The following is a 16,578-nucleotide window of genomic DNA, read 5'->3' on the forward strand; positions in this document are numbered from 1 at the left end:
TAGTAGGTGTTGTGGGCTTTCCAATGTCCTGCACTGTCTGTCATATGTACTGTCATGAGCCTGTAGCACTGTTGGAATCAAGCTTGGATTTGCTGGCTCAGATGGAGAAGGAAGAAGAAACAGAGGGGAGGATTGTACTGTTGGAACCTGGGTTGGAGGAAGGGGGAACCTCCCCTTACCGCCCCAATTTCATCCACTTTGGAAAGCGAAGTGGGCCCTCTCCACCGACCCTCCCTCAGTGGACTCTGGGGCGGGTTCTGATCAGCCCATGATGGAGGCTGAACAGGGGGAGGACTACTGGACTAGAGATAGAATAGGAGTGTAAAGCCTTCACAGATGGGAGCAGACACACCTACCCTGATGCAGCGTGCACTTGCAAGCTCAACATTCCCACAAGGCGAGAGAGTCTCATGGGGAGTGCACCATGCCTTGTCTTTTAAAACTTAGTGGCAGAGGTGGGGAAGCTTATTGGGGCATCTTTGTCACTTCCATCCAGTTCTGAACTTCTTGTCCTGTACCTGAACCCTTGAATCCTGACTCCTGAGCTTGGAGTGGTTCAAAAATGCAATATCAGAAGCTCAACTGGAGTGTATGGTTCAGATCAGGAGAGGTACTGCCAGGACCAAGAGGATGCCCTCTTTATTATAATTAAAGGTGTGCTGAAGGGGAAATTGCAGAGAAGCTGAATGAATTTTTTTTGCATCTGTCATCACAGCAGAAGATACAGGGCAGATAGGGATCTGAACTAACTTTCCAGGAAAGGGAGTCTGGGGAACAGAGGAAAACAGTGGTGGCAAGAGGTGAAGTTCTAGACCTAATAGAGAAAACAAAAACTGACGAATCTCTGGGTCCAGATGTATCCGCCTGAGAGTTCTCAAAGAACTCAAATGTGAAACTGCTGACACACATACACTGTTTGCTTGTTTGCTGGATTTCTCTCTTGCCCTTCCTCCCGAAGGATTTGGGGTTTTGAAAATCTGTACATACCTTCTTGCTGCATAGTAAATTCTGTTTTTGAATCATTTGGCCACAAGATGGCACTGTGGCACCAGGCAGTGTAGAAGACAGCTCCGTTCCTGGCTTACTGTGTTTGTGAAGGAGGCAGCGTGATGCTTTGTAGCAGCATGCTGATCCACCCTCCTGTTACCTGCGCTGGTTCCTCTCCGGTCTGTTGCCTTTGAGCGGGTGCTGTTTGCAATGATGGGGAGGATGCGGTGTCAGACTCAAGCAGCCAGGCTCTCTGACAGCACAAGCCCGGAGGCTGTCACGCCAGGACGTGTTGCTATGGAGAGGAATCTGACGGGATATCTATATAAAGAAACATGAGCTCATCCATCCTCAGCAGAACTAAGAAGCCAAGTCCCGAGGTACCTTATTGTCTGTAGCAAGGCACACTAGAAGCGGCTGCGAATGTTCTCACATTCAGCTGGAGAATGAAACATGGGCAATGTGTCTTATCATCTGCAGGCCAAGCCGCAAAAACAATTTTCAGGCTATATCTGTATCTCAGAACCTTCTAGTCCAGGTACATGTTAAAGGCATGCAGCTGGTATTTTTTTAAAAAACAACAACAAATTTACCCCCCCCACACACACACACGTCAACCTGTGGGTTCCTCCCAAGATTCAGTAGGGGGAGCCATGACAGTTAAACTGGTGCAAAAATTATGATGGGTTGCATACATGATATAGGAACACATGCAGCAGTGGGCCATGGTAAGAGCTGGTGGTGTGTGGGACCATACACAGGCAGACTGACACCTGTACACAAAGATCATGGGCACTTGGGGAGAGCTGTCCCTGCCTGCCTTCCTCCCCACCACAATCGCACTCCCCACCCCAGCTTGCCTAAACAGCTGTGGGGCCGAGGGATTCATAGCTTACATAGGGAGGAAGACACATGGGCGCAGGGGACAGTTCGGTGGCAAGAGGGTTTGAGTGGGTACCCATGGTGTGCCACAGTTGAGGGCCTGGGAAAGCTGCATGCAGCCAATGACCTGAAGCTTGTCCACGTGTGGCACAAATCCACCCCTTGAGGGCAAAGGACCACCCCTTTATGCACACAAGAGTTGCTGAACTAGGACATAAGAGGTTAGAGCTTTATTCCATTGCCCCCAAATTAAATATTGTGAATATTAAATATAAGCTTCTTGTCATTGTGTATCAGTTTGTTTCCTTTTTTCAACACATCTCCACGGTAGCCACAGAAAAACAATTTGCTCGTATCAGGCTTTGAAATACTATTTTAAACAAAATCTGAGCATCTGGGTGATTGACTGGCTGCTGTCAATGCTGACCTCAAGTGGAAACAAAAGACCTTGTTCCAGCCATTACGGTTCACTCTCAATATAGTGTTTGGAAGCAACGGGATAGATCCTGGACTCATTCCTGTGGCTATCTGCTTATGAAAGTGTTTTGTGCAAATGAGCCATCCTTGCAGCCTGCTTTTGGAGATAGTCCTGTGAACCGTGAAAGTATTCCTGACAGTTGGCAGTCTTGGGATTGTCTATGAACAAGTTGCTTAGATGACCAGTTATAAATGCCTTCAAAGTTATGAAGCCACAGAAATCGCTTCAGCTGCAAAATATTACATTAGAACAGGCCTTGTGTTAGGTTTTTTTTAATGAAGCTGAAGCTGAATGTCTCAGTTCAGTTGTGCTGAATTTGTGCAGCTGATTTCCACTTTGATATGCAAGGCAACTCGGCTAATTAAAGTCAACTTGAATGAATTCAATGAATTTTGACCTCGTTAAATAAGGAAATTAAGTGTACTCAGTGAAGCTGAGTTATGTGTGAACATTCCCAGGGACAATGCAAGTTTTCCAATGGAAAGTCGACTTAAGACATCTGGTGAATGAATTTGCAGCTGCAAATTATGAAAGTCAGGGTTTCTGTTGTTATTTTCTCTACATCCAGTCCTCACTCTTGTTCAACCTGGGTGCATTGCACTGACACAATATTTATTCCAAGCTGAGGCCCACACACAAACACTTTCATCCACATGAAACTATTTATCTAAGACCCAGAACAAGAGCATGTGTGTCTTAAAGTTAGCACTTTCATGCTATGTGCACAGGTTTCTTGTTAATTCACTTCACTCTTAACATACTTCAGGTACTGGAGACGATGTTTGCCTTGCAAAAGTATGGTTGTTGTTTTTTGTGTTGCCATTAATATAGATTGCTAAATCAGCCATGAAATGGGATACATTTTTTTGCAGAATAATTCCCCCCTTGGGTTATCACGGAGATAACTGCGTATGTGTTGTTTTCTCCTGTAAGGGAAAAAGTAAGCCATATGCATAACAGAGGTACGTGCCAAGTTGCCTGCAGAACCTCTAATCTCTCTAGGACAGGCAGGTAGGGAACCCTATCACTCTCCAGATTCCTAACATCTCTGACCATTGGCCACGGTGCCACAAGTTCCCCTGCCACTGCTCTAGAATAATGGGTAGATGTGCCTCTCCTGCCCCAACCACACATGACACTCTACAAGCACCATTATAGTAGAAGCAATTATTTTTTCAGCTGTTCTCCTTACCTAGCCAAGTTGTGCTATCTAACATGGCTGCCTTGTTGTGCTATCTAACATGGCTGCCATTTTGAATAAGGCACATCCTGCTTCTTTGCAACACAAAGGAGGCGAGGCAGTCAATGTAGTGTTGTATGGAATGGGGAAATGGAGTCGACTGTCTCCTTCAATTTGAAAGTGGGTTGGGTGAAAAGGTCCTCACTAACTCCACTATCACTTTTCATACTCCTCCCCAAAGCCCTCAGAAACTGCCTTACCCAAACATAACTAACTAGCAGAGGGATTTTGAGCTGTAATCTGGCACAAAAACTATCTGTGCTGTAGTGTCTATAATGATTTTAATTCTTCTTCTCCCACCAGCAAGAGGTTGGCTTCTGAGACATCTTGCTAATTTTGGTTACTCTAATTTGACCCTAAACCCTTGATACCATCAATGTAGGACAAGTTAATGTTACATAGTTGGGCCCTTGTGTGAGAGAGGCTGCCTTGGGTGCATTGCTGGGCCCTTGTGTGAGAGAGGCGGCCTTACTGTCTCTCTGGAATGTGAATTATAGTAATTACTGAGGTCTCCTCTGTCCTCAGTTGGCTGTTGCTGTGATTCCCTAGGACCCTCCTTGTAAAAGAAGCTAGAATAGATGTTTACACTAGTGGCTGATAATGATATGTGTGTAATTGCGGTACATTTTCATATCCAAGTGGCGTGATGCTAGACGCACAAAATCAAATGCCACCATCCAGTAAACAGGTGTGTGTGTTGCACCTGTGTAATCCATCCCAAGCAGCTGATGTGTATGGTGCAAATTCTGAAAGAGATGCTTGCTGTCCACTGTCAAAGGTGCTATACAGCAGCTGCATTCACTGTCTTGCCTCTCCATTGCACCACTGGTTTAGTGCAGATGTTGCAGGGATTTAAGAGAGCCACAAAGATCAGGAAAGCTAGTGCCACCAATGGCTCTCCAACCCAACTTAGTGAAATCTCAGTCAGTCAAGGCAAATGGTTTACAACTTGCCAGGGTCACCTCTTTTGGGAGGAAGGGCATGTAACTACTGTTGAAAGAGAGGAGTATTAAGACAACCAGGGCCCAAGTTGCCAAAACATCCCAGCCTTTTGTGGTACAACTTGGAGGCAGGTTAGAAAGTTTAATTCTGGAGCATAGAGCAGGAGAGGAAGAAGGAAGGATTATTGGAACAGTCAAGCTAATTTTCACTTAGTTTAGCATTACTGCCCAGAAGGGCAATATAGGCATCTGGGGGCGGGGGGGACACCCTCTTTATCATTATTTTTTCTTTCTACTTTTTCTTTTGCTTGTTATTATTGCCATTAAGTTGTATCTCTCTTTTTCTCCTCCCCCTCCTCCCACTTTTTCTTCTTGTAACTGGTTTGAGATGTGTTGAACTGATAAGAATAACAGGAACATGGTTTCAAATGACAGAGAACAACAGGAAAATTCAGTTAATATCAACATTCAAATACTACTGTAATTAGGGTCATCAGACAAGGAGAAGATTGAAGTCCATAATATATTTGCAAATTGCAGAGTGGCTTGCCAGCTCCCAATCTAGTGGCGGGGGGGGGGGGTCCTCTGAATCTTGGCTGACTAATTTTTAAGTAAAAAAGATACATTTATAAACCTCATGATTGGCATAAGGGCGTTAAAATGTCCAGGAGGCATGATATGGAGCTCATGAAACAACACTCCCAATGCATTTCTCTTAACACCCATTCTCCTCTTATTTATTTCTGCACTGTCCCATGTACTGCACTGTCCATTGTTCCGTTCTACCTGCAGAGTCCAACAAAAATCCCTACAACCTGGTGGATAAAAAAACAAATTTTGCAATTGAAAACAGTAGCAATGCCAGATGCATTTGTGTCCATTTCCTAGATTGCATATCATATTCAAGAACCAGATACTTGCATTCTCCCCCTCCCCCTGCCCTTCACCCCAGTGCACAGTTTGGGAGCTTGTACATGTCAGTACCTAGCAGATGGCACCTGGCCTTGCATCCTAGGGATGAAAGGCTCAGCATCCTATGACATGGTTTCAGAGGCATTCAAGCCAGAGCAGTGGTGTAGAGGAACTAGCAGAATATCAGATGGAGCTTGCAGAAGGAAATGAAGGTTTTAATGAGTGAGTAATGGTTTCCAGAGGCTGGCAAGCAGAGATGTAGTATAAAATTAGATTGGATGCTGGAGGTTGAAAGCCCTGTTCATCTCTGCCTCTTGGGGGCACAACAAGGACAGACTTCATCAGCGTGTTGTCTATAAATACTGTCTCTCTCCCCCACTTGGAGATAAGCGGACCAATTTTCCAGACATAAGCAATTTAATAAGATGCTCTCAGGTTCCATTTAGATGCAAAAGTTAGCCCACAGTGTAGTATAATACGGTAGTAACCTCTGTGAGTGCAATTCAAGTAAGAACCGCCAGCCAGGCCAGGGACAATGATCTGCTTAGCCACCCATGGTTCTTGTCGTGAGAGACTGGTTTTGATAAGCAGGCACAAGCAATGAGGGAAAATTTCCCTCTTGTCCTTTCCCCAGCCAAATCTGCGACTGTAATGCAATGGGAAGGGGCTTCGCCCTTTTCTCTGCATCATTTCCCCAATGAAAATCTCCCCATCGGTTGCTTGCCCTATTAGTATGAACTAACACAGAGGCAAAACAAGCGTAGAGATGTGAAAGACAAGCGTTTCAGTGGAACCATTCTTTCTGTGTCCCCATCGAACGATGAGGAAAGAGGAATGCCGTACACAACATGCTTCACCCCTGATGGGTGTTCCAACCATTTTCCTTCTGGTAGATAATCCATTCTGGAAATGTTTATGAGAATTTGCTTTAGACTGCATTTGAAGCAAAACAAAAACAAAAACAAACCCTAGAGATAACTGATTTTTTCTCTCCATAGCATGCAACTGCATGAGCCAGAACTTGTGATCCTTTATACTTCAACTGGGCCATTACTTTGCAGCTTGGAAACTGAACAATATAGACACTAGTACTCAGTCTTAAGGAAATCTGCTCTTCTTTCAGAACATGAATTCTCTCTTAGTTGCAGGCTCTCCACCGTGGCTTAGTAGTGCGACACATGCTTTATGAACAGAAGGTCTCGGATTCAATTTCTGGCATCTCCAGTTTAAATGAAGAATCAGCTAGCAGGTGATGTGAAAGACATCTCTCGCCCTGAGACACTGGAGAGCGACTGTTAAGTCAGAGTAGGTGGTAGTAGGCTGAACAGATAAGCAAGCTGACCTTCACAGATGTTACCGATGTAAGGATGTAAACCTGAAATTGTAGAGTGCCTAAAACCATTCCTGTGGGCGGAGGATATAGATTGCCATTAAGAAACTTAATAACTCACCATACTTCTGAACAAGCTGAAAAGGACATACTGTGACATACTCATATAATGTTGAGAATTTAACCCTACTTCAGATAAACATCATGTAGGATACTAGAAGACGAACAGATCTTGGCTATCCTATGGGAAGCAAAATGGGAGAACTGTTCTTTGGCTCAGTCATTTAATTATGATTTTGAAGAATTAATATTTTTAACTACTATTTGAGAGAGTGCTTGGCTCCTACAGCTGAAGGATAAGCAAGTGTTTTGAGAGAGGTCACGGTGAATAAGTGTCTACCTGTGTGTGCCTTCAGACATCACCTTTATTTTTGTCCAGTGAAGCAGCCAGCACCATGCATTTATTCATCGTAGCTGACCAGGTTACCTTTTTCTTACAGTGGTAATATGAAGGTGATTTGCCAGCAAGGATATTTACATATAAGATTCTAAGATGGAAGTTACCAATCCTTCTGAGAACCAACCAGCTAAAATAAAATAGAAACTGTATCTTATGAGCACCTAAAGGAGTAGAAATGGCTGGGCTGGTTTCACATCCTTTGCAGTGACAGAAAATCAAACCATGCCCAACACAGCTTCTTCATCTCTGCCTCCTGGGGGGCATAGCAAGGACAGATTTCACCAGCATGTTGTCTATAAATACTGCTGCCTCTCTTCCCGAGATAAGCAGACCAATGTTCATTCAGAAGCCATTTAAGAAGAAGCTCTCAAGTTCTATTGGAACGTAAAAATTAGCCCAACATTGTCGTTTGTAATCCTGTAGTAATACTAAGAGCAATTTTCAAAAGGCAGGTGAGAACTGCCAGGCAGGTGTTAGGTTTCTTTTCTAGAGGGCATAGCAAGTTGTAGAAAAGTGCTGCTAATGGTTTTACTCCTGCACATTAGTAATGGACTTGCTTTACTCCCCCCGCCCCCCGGTAACTATAATCCCCAAAAGCACACACAGCTTTTAGTCAGTAATATATAATAGGTAATGATAGCTCACTATGTTAATTGGCAATCTTGGGCACTGCCTCTGAAACATCCAGGAGTGTTCCAGACTGGTGGCTCTTCCCAGTATTATTGCTTTTTTCCATGTAGGCTACAAGAAAAAATGCAGTGGATTTTACACTCTAAAGTGGGTATAGCACTTTGTACATCTTGTGAGGTTCTGTCCATGCTACTGGGTGGGACATAGCTGTTTGGGCAGACAGGAGGACAACAACTCTGAATGCAACATTTTAGAAAAAGATCTGTTTTTAAAAATCATTTTTTTAAAAATTTGCACTGCAGTGTTTATATATATATATATAGAGAGAGAGAGAGAGAGAGAGGCGCTGCTGCACAATTCCTTTCATATCTTTTTTTAAAAGGTAGGCTAAAAAGTGTTTCGGTTCTTAAAAGTTGTGTGGACCAGGGATTAGCACAATGCTAAAATCGCACTGACCAGAAAGATAACACGATATTTATTTAAATCAATTTTTAAATTTGCACCAAAACTTCATTCACTGTTGCACAAATATTTTGATAATGGGGCAGGGGGGAGAGCACAAACCAGAAGATCAATTTATTTGTTTACAACATTTTAATGCCACCTCATAACATACAGTTCTCTGCATGGCTTACCATAAATAAGCATATAAACAAAGTAAAACCAACATAAATACAGCAAGGAAACAAAACTCTCTGCAACCCTCAGGTTAAAACACAGATGTCTGCAAACTGCAAAGCCCAGACTGTAGGAGTTATTTAAAAGGCCTGGTCCTGAAAAGGCGGAGATATCTGGGAAGACTGTTCCGACCATAACTGAGGTGTCCCTACCAAAAAGGCTGTCCTTCTGGTGGTTACCTGCCTCACTTCATTCAGCTCTGGTGCTCAGAGCAGGGCCTCTAAAGAGGATCTTAAGGTTTGGTTAGATAAAACCCCTAGGGGACGATAGAGTCACTATTGTATGCTCAATGTTGGCTGAAGCAAAGCTAGCACAAGGTAACCAGCTCTTAACTTTGCTGGCTGAAGTGTTGTGGACCAATGAACTATTGGAGAGAGATGCCAAATGAGCTAGGGATCTTGCTTGATTTATTTTTGGCTCTGACGCTGATTCATCCTTGCAGTGAAATGAAGAGGTAATTAGCTTCGGTCATGTTTGCTTTGGGGCGGGGGCGGAATTCTACTGGAAGAGCTGTATTAAAATAGGTTATTGTATATTAATTAATTTTATTTATTGTCGAAGTACAGAGTACTGAGAACTGTTCATACAGCTTGGTAGTCACTTTCCATGTGGTAGCTGCATAGTGTTATTTAGACATTTCCTCTGTTCCCATTTCCCCCCTGCTTCTGGTGCTTAATTTCTACTTTGGTGGCATCCAGCAGCTAAATGAATCTATCTTTGTGACACTTTCCCCCACCCTGAAATATGCTCCCTAAAAAGGGATAATCTTGCTGCAATTGGTTTTCATTTAAATGCTGTTTGCTTTGTGATTCCTCATTGTCTTTGCTGTAAGTGGAGATGCTCAGTCAATTGCAGAAGAAGATTGCGAGGAGGCGGCTTCTCCAGAGGCGGTGGCACGAGCCCTAAGAAATTATCTGAACTGTCGCAACTAAAAGACAAACTTTCCAGTTCTGCTCTCAACCAGCTCACTTCAGCAATAGTTTTACATATGCTTGTCGGGTCTGAACTGTCTGTGTCTGACCAGGAATGAGACCTTCTAGCTTCTGTACTTATTCTGCATACACTCTTACTATCCCCTGCTCTTGTGAGGATTTCAAAACAAAGTACTGGGGTGTGTGTGTTTTGCAACTGAGAGCTACCTGTCAGCCCTGGCAGGGTCTCAAGTGGTGGTTATTCATTCTTGGCCCAATAAGCCAACAGTTGAAAGAGAACCAGCCTTTAACATAAGGATTGAAGGCCGATGGTGGCTTTCTCCTTGAGCACTTGGTTACCCTCTCAGGAAATTCCAAAGTAGTCCTTGTACGTAGTCCTTTCCCACTTCTTTGTGGGAGCATTAAGGCTCTCATTCTCTCCCCCCCCCCAATATACCCTTAAATTGGCAGCGCAGGAGTTACTGCAGCTTCAGTTACCCCTTGATTAGCCTCATCACCATCTCAGTGTTGCCACAAGAAGCAGTTTAAGGGTCTCGGCAGCATAAACCTCTCCCACATGGGTCACAGTTCTTCACGTTCCCTCAGTGCTAAGGGAAAGACCTATGTTTAAGTGGCTCCTATGCCATAACGAGCATGGCATAAGAAGCACACCTGCAACCTGCCCAAACCTTAGCAAAATCTACATATCTGCACTGCTATCCCTTTTCTTGTCTTCAGAAGTCTGTATTTGCCAACCTGCCCTCAAAGGCGGATCTAGGGGAACGCAACCATTTTGGTCATACCAGGCATGGAACTTCTGGGGCACTGCAGCAGTCACCACAACTATGAAGTCCAATGGAAGGTGAAAGGGGGGGCAACAGATGTAGGTGTCACACAGGGTGCAACTGAAATTTGAGATGCTAGAGTTCGCCACTGCTGCCATGTTGCACTGGCCACTTAGGTCTGAGACTCCTTCACACTGTATGACTTTCTGGGGGAATGACCATCTTGTGTGCTATTGCCACTGAACTGGAGAGGACTAGAGGTTGGAGGGGGGCACACAAAACAGAGAAATACCAACAGAGTAAAGGAAGAAGTAGTGGTTACACAGGGGCTGAGATACCTGGTCGGGGCAGGGCGACAAAAAATGTGGAGTAATACAGATGAGGATGTATCCTGCAGGGGCGCAGAGAACAAGAGACAAAGTGCTATGGAGTGGAGAGAGAAAAAGAGGGTGGTTTAAGAAAGACTAGCTGTATTGCAGAAGAGAAATCCTACTGTGAGGTGCAGGGAGAAAAATCAGAATGCTTTAAAAAGAAACATTTGGGTTAAGATTATAACAACAAAAAAGCCCCCCCCCCAGCTGCAGTTAGCACAGTGGGGTGTCTCTCCCAGAAGTGTAAAAGTGTCTTCCTGAATGGTTTGCGCACCTGTGGCCTGGCACCACTGCTAGATTGGGGCAGAGGAAGAGTGAACCAACCTGTGCCACTTTGCTACCACAAACACCCCCTCCCTGTTGTTTCCTTCCATCGTAACTACAGAGGAGCATTGCAGCAAAACCTCTGTGCACATCTGGGACAATTCCTGCTTCCCAATGAGATAGGATTTCTCAAGCTGGGTGTCTAACTTGTGTCTTCAACTCCTATATTCCTGAGACCCACATTCTGCCCCTGATCAAAAGACTGGTGCCAGCCTAGAAATCCCCCCTTTGATTTCACTGAGATTAAGCTCTAGAATTCATCTGGCCCCAAAGTTAAGAAAATAAGCCAGGGGTCTTTGATCTGGGAGCCCTCAGCAAGTATTTTCCTGTGTTATCTTGACTATTTGAGAGAGAGAAAATTAATACTCTCCCTATCAGCCCCTCCTGTCTGTCACCCACTGCAGTACTGATCTTAGACCCATACATGACTTGTGTAAAGCCACTCAGCTTCTTTCTATCTTTTTACCTCTTATTTCATTTGCATAGGAGATGTTGGTTGGCTGCTGGTGATGTCACCGTGCTGGGGAGTCAATAAGCAATTAGTGCTATGGATTTTGCAGTAAAAGGAGTTGAACCGTACACTGCTACTTAAGCCGTTTTCTATTACAGTAATTTACTCTTCAGCTCCCTTTCAACAGAGAGACCCATTTATCAGGCATCTGATGCTGTTTCTCAATCAGAGCAGAGAGGAATCTTGTAAGACTCCGAAGAAGAGGGGTACCTTGATGCAGGCTGCTGTGGCAGACCCCTCCTCTCCCCCCCCCCTCAAAAAAAGAAAAAAGAAAAAGCCCTGCACTGAGAGCCACAAAAAACCATCCTAATCTAACAGATCTGTATGAAAACTCTATAGCTTGATGACAAAATACACAATCTCCCCCTCCCCCTCCCCCTGGCCACTGCTGCAATTGCATGTTGCCCTACTGCCTCACGACAGAAAGGTAATCAGTCTTTGGGCAAAATGTTTTTTTGTGAACAGGGAAGGAATCTTTCTTTGGTCCACCAGTCCTTAAGCAGCCAAGGAACACAGTGAACTATTGAGTCCACAGCCAAGGAAGTTGCAGCACGCTTGTGAAATGATTTGGGGAGGGCAAGGAAGTCATCTAATGGATGGATGCATGGGTGACAGGCTGGCACTCATATTTGCTAACTCGGGCTGCAAGCCTCACTTTCAGTCAAACATTGGCTGCCATGCCAGGAACCGAACAGAGAAAGGAGCATCGACTCCAGCTTGCTTCCCTTCTAGTGCTGATTTATTGCTTTGTGGGTTCATCACACAGGCCGAACATCCGTGCCCTCATGATGGAGTAGCTGCTTCTTTGTGCTGTCCTCCAAGCACCCACAAAACTGCCTGCCAAGAAGAGCCTCAGTCATGGAAACCTGGGCAGTGGCCACTGATCTAGCAGCTTTTTAAAAGACCTTTCTGTGCTACCCTTTTTCCTTCAGTGTCTCTTCCAGCTGGTGCAATATGCAGCATAGTTCAGTGGTGTTCCTTAGGAGTGCATGTCTCTAAAGAGGAGTACAATGTGCAGGTTCAGAAATTGCTGTGGAAGTGGCAAGGTGTTTTTTGTTTTTTTTAAAGTTAGCATGTACAAATGTGCATTGTCAATCCTTCACATAAATAACTTACAGCTTGGCAGTAAGTACGCGTGTGAGTGTAGAGTGTTTGTGAGTCAGCAGACACACTTGAAACATTGCACACTAATGCACTCATTTACGCACCAGTGCCTAGATACAAGCATGTATCTACAGTGTACATAGGCACTGCAAGAGCACACTCCCATAATCTTCACAGTGCTCTCCCAAGCCCCTCCTCTCTGTCTACATTTTCCACCAATAAATTCCTTCTTCACACAGCCAATCAGAGTGCTAGGCAACAGATGATATTTTGGGATGAGGGCTCAGAACTACCTAAGCAGCCTCTCAGGGCTCTGTCTGTGCAGAGAATTGAACAACTCATCTGAATGCCAAGCTGAGATTTTTATTTTTTTTATCCCACCCACCCACTCCCCTGCACAATCTTCTTTTACTTGTGCTAAGCATGTTACATCAGATTTGATCTGAATAAATATCCTAATGCTGGTGGATGGATCTGAGAGGAGAACGCAATTTTCAGATTGAAGCCTGTTGATTTCATTGGGATAAATAAAAGGATGCTTTGTTTGTAGTTTTTGTTTTTGTTTTAGTGCCTTGATACTTTGCTGAATCTCAAAGTGCTTTGCAGATTCCATTTATTTTCACACCATTACTGCCCGTGCTAATTAGCCACACTACACAGAGAGGCTTGGGCATCAGCTTCTTGCGACTTTTCTGGGATAACAAGCAATAATACAAAATGAGGGCAGTTCCCAAAGTCCTGACTATTCCCTTCTGCCTTAATGTGAACACTGTCACCTTCAGCACCCTCCTCCTCCCTTCTAATCAGGGGCACCCACCTTGAAATCAACTCTGTACTCCTCCTGACTATCAAGCCACACACACACACACACCCTGTGCCATTAATCCCCCATGGGCCAAGTTTAAACAGTGGGTGGAGCAAGCCACCCATCAATCACCTGCTGTTACAATGATGTCAGGTGAGCCCTTTTTTGCCCCATGTGTTTTGAAATCAAAGTGTGCAGGCAAAGATGTAGCCCACAAAGCGCTGACAGTCAGCTGATTGTCGGGTCTTGCAGAGCCCTCAGTGGGTGCTTGCAAACCCCATTTCAGCTGAGCCGGGTCTTGCTTCATAATGTCAGGTGTAGGTCATGTGGGTATGGTGGGCCTGAGGTTCCCTACCCCTGATCCCCAAGAAAGCTAAATGTTTTGAGAATCTCTGACAGCACCCACTTTTCACTAGGTAGCAGCCATAGTGAAATAATCTTCTTTTCACTGATTTCCTGACCGGTAGCTCTTGTCTGTCTCCAATGCCGCTGCACAGTTCCTGTGCAAAATGCATTTGCCAGGTGTGCTGAATGCTACTGACTCCCCATACTAGTAATTCATAAACATCTCTGTTTATGAATTGTTTCTTCTAGTCTTTATGCTTCCCTTTGCAAAGAGAGTCTCTTCTGTGGTTCAGTTTCTTGCTTTACTGCTCTGCTAAAGCAGGGGCATATTTTGATTCCAAAACCCAAATCTCAATGTCAGCAGTGGTGGCCCAATAAATTTCCTTGCCTGAAGCGAAGCTTAAATGGCCTCCAGCCTGTACTAGGGCCAATCCTTTGAAAAGTCTTGGTGCTCCAGTCAGACACCAATCATGGCCTTCATCTTTCACTCCCTCCTGGTGCAGGTTGCTTCTCCATGCTGTGTGGCACTGACAGCACTAGCCCTGGTAACAAAGAAGTTTCTGGATCTGGATTAGGTCAATTGCTCATACCTATCTTCATAAATTTATATATGACTCTGGGGCATTTCTAAAAACTGCTTCAACCAATTACTACTTAGTGCAGGGGTCTGCAACCCGCGGCTCCAGAGCCGCATGTGGCTCTTTTACACCTTTGCCGCGGCTCCGGGGTGGATACTAGCGAGGGGAGGAGGCGCATTGTGCGCCCCGACACTCCCCACTGTGGCGGGCGCTGTACTGGCTGTGACGTCGCATGGGGGCGGTGCGTGCGTTAGTCATGCAGCGTCCCAACGTCACCTTCCCGCCCGCCCGCCCGCTACATTGTAAGGGGCATGTACGCTGGTCACTGCATTGAAAGGGAGCATGTATGCTGGTCACTGTTTTGAAGGGGAGTGAAGAACACACACACACAAAAGGTAACTTGTTAATTTAACGTTTATTTCTATGAGGAGGAGTAATTCTGAGGGGTCAAACAAAGAAATAATTTTAAAAAGTGACAAAAAGGTTATTTTTATAATGACGAGTTTTGCGGCTCCCAGTTTTTTTTCTCTTCGGAAACGGGTCCAAGTGGCTCTTTTTGTCTTAAAGGTTGCAGACCCCTGACTTAGTGGATAGCTCAGGCCACAATCCATTATAATGCAGGCACCTAGAGGATATTTGAATGGCATCCGGGTGTGCATTCACAAATACTCTGGTGCATTGTCTGAACATTGACGTGCATCTGATTTTGGTTTCTGTTTCACATCTTGCAAGTGTCAGACAGGTGAAAATCTGCTTCTTTGCATGGATTTTCTCAAAACAGGCAAGGAAGTATGGATGGGGTGGTGAAAAGGGGAGAAGATGACAATTTTGTTGCCTTTCTCCTGTCATAAAAAGTAAGGTAGCAGTAACTATTTTTCATGGGTCTAGGCTTGTCTTCTACTTCTGATCTTATCGTTTCAGCATCTTAATGTTTAAGCTAAAGCCCTTTATACTGGCAGGTGCCATAAGAAGGGAACTCAGACGTTTCTGCCATTCACTGGGGGAGACGGAGGGACACAAAAAAGCTCTTGTGGGTGTAGACAGTTCTGTGAGCACCAAACTGCCAGGTGAGGTAAATTGCTAAATTTACTATCTCCTATTTGACGCTCACTTAAATGTGGCTGCTGATGGTGTATCGAAAGGGAGAGATGGAAAGCATAATTTGCACTAACTGTGACACATTGGCCAGAGGATAATTAATTGATGGAGCACATTCCGCAGCTAATTTGACTGCTATTATCTATTGAAAAGCACGAGAGAGGTATACATACAGGCACACACATGTGAGTGTGCTGGCAAAGTAGCATGCCATAACAAAGCAGAGAAATGGAAAAGGAAATGTAACTTCAACTTGGAAGTTCAAATGCATTTTGTAGACAAACGCTTGTGGTGCTTGTTGACTGAAGGTGATGCCCTTAGAAAACATCTGCAAAACTTAATCTTCTGTCTTGGGGTGGGATAATAATGTTTGCTTGTTAGAATGGCTTCGTTGATGACCTCCCACCCATGCATTCATAGAGTTATAGAGGAGCAATGTGTAGCTGGATCTCAACAGCTGTGTCAGGGGCTACGTGGTTCAAAATTTCACTCGAGGGCTGCACTCACTCTGCCAGAATATACAAGTAACTTGCATCCTACACTTATTTAACTTACATGATCACAGCTTTGGGGGGGGGGGATATATAAATGAAGAGCAGAGGAAACCCACTCTCCATTTATTTCACCCCAACCAAGTTGCAATTGCCGGCTTCAGGAAAGCAATGTGGGGGCTCAGGCAGTATCCCAGAGCCCTCATACTGCCTTTCCAAAGTCAGGTAAGCAGCCCTCTACCTTGCAAGGGGGCTGGTTCCAGATTTCTGGCTTTACACATTTTTACCTATATGTGTGGACCCCTGTAACCAAACCCTCATGTAAGATGCAAGCTACCTGTAGTTTTAATCCAACAGTACAAGGGCTTTAGTAGTGATTCCACCCTCATCTTGTTGATATAACCCAAGGATAGAATCAATCTGAAAGGGGCCAAAATCTTGAGCTGAACTGTATTTTAGTCTAGCAACTCTCATTTTAATTGTCAGAACAGTACATTTAGGAAGTATGAATGAAAATATAAAGAGTGCCTTGCCCTCTAAAACACTGGGACTCGGAGTCAATTTAGAGTAGCAATTAAGCAACTGAGAATCCAACTCACTCCAACAATGTGAGTACGGCATCCAGCTTTGCACAAATATTCTGGTGCAATCCTCAGGGTTTCAACAGCAACAGAGTATCAGAAGGGCACCTGTAGACGGTTGTTTTCACTGCATTCC

At 44.5% G+C, this 16,578-nt stretch overlaps 1 protein-coding gene across 2 annotated transcripts in view; it reads left to right on the plus strand.

Annotated features, from left to right (window-relative positions):
• Window positions 1-16,578, plus strand: part of PIK3R3 (phosphoinositide-3-kinase regulatory subunit 3) — a 244,736-nt gene that overhangs the window by 20,490 nt on the left and 207,668 nt on the right. The gene's annotated exons all lie outside the window — the stretch shown is intronic.

Source organism: Podarcis muralis, chromosome 5 (assembly GCF_964188315.1).
Source record: "Podarcis muralis chromosome 5, rPodMur119.hap1.1, whole genome shotgun sequence".
In the NCBI taxonomy this organism is placed as follows: Eukaryota; Metazoa; Chordata; class Lepidosauria; order Squamata; family Lacertidae; genus Podarcis; species Podarcis muralis.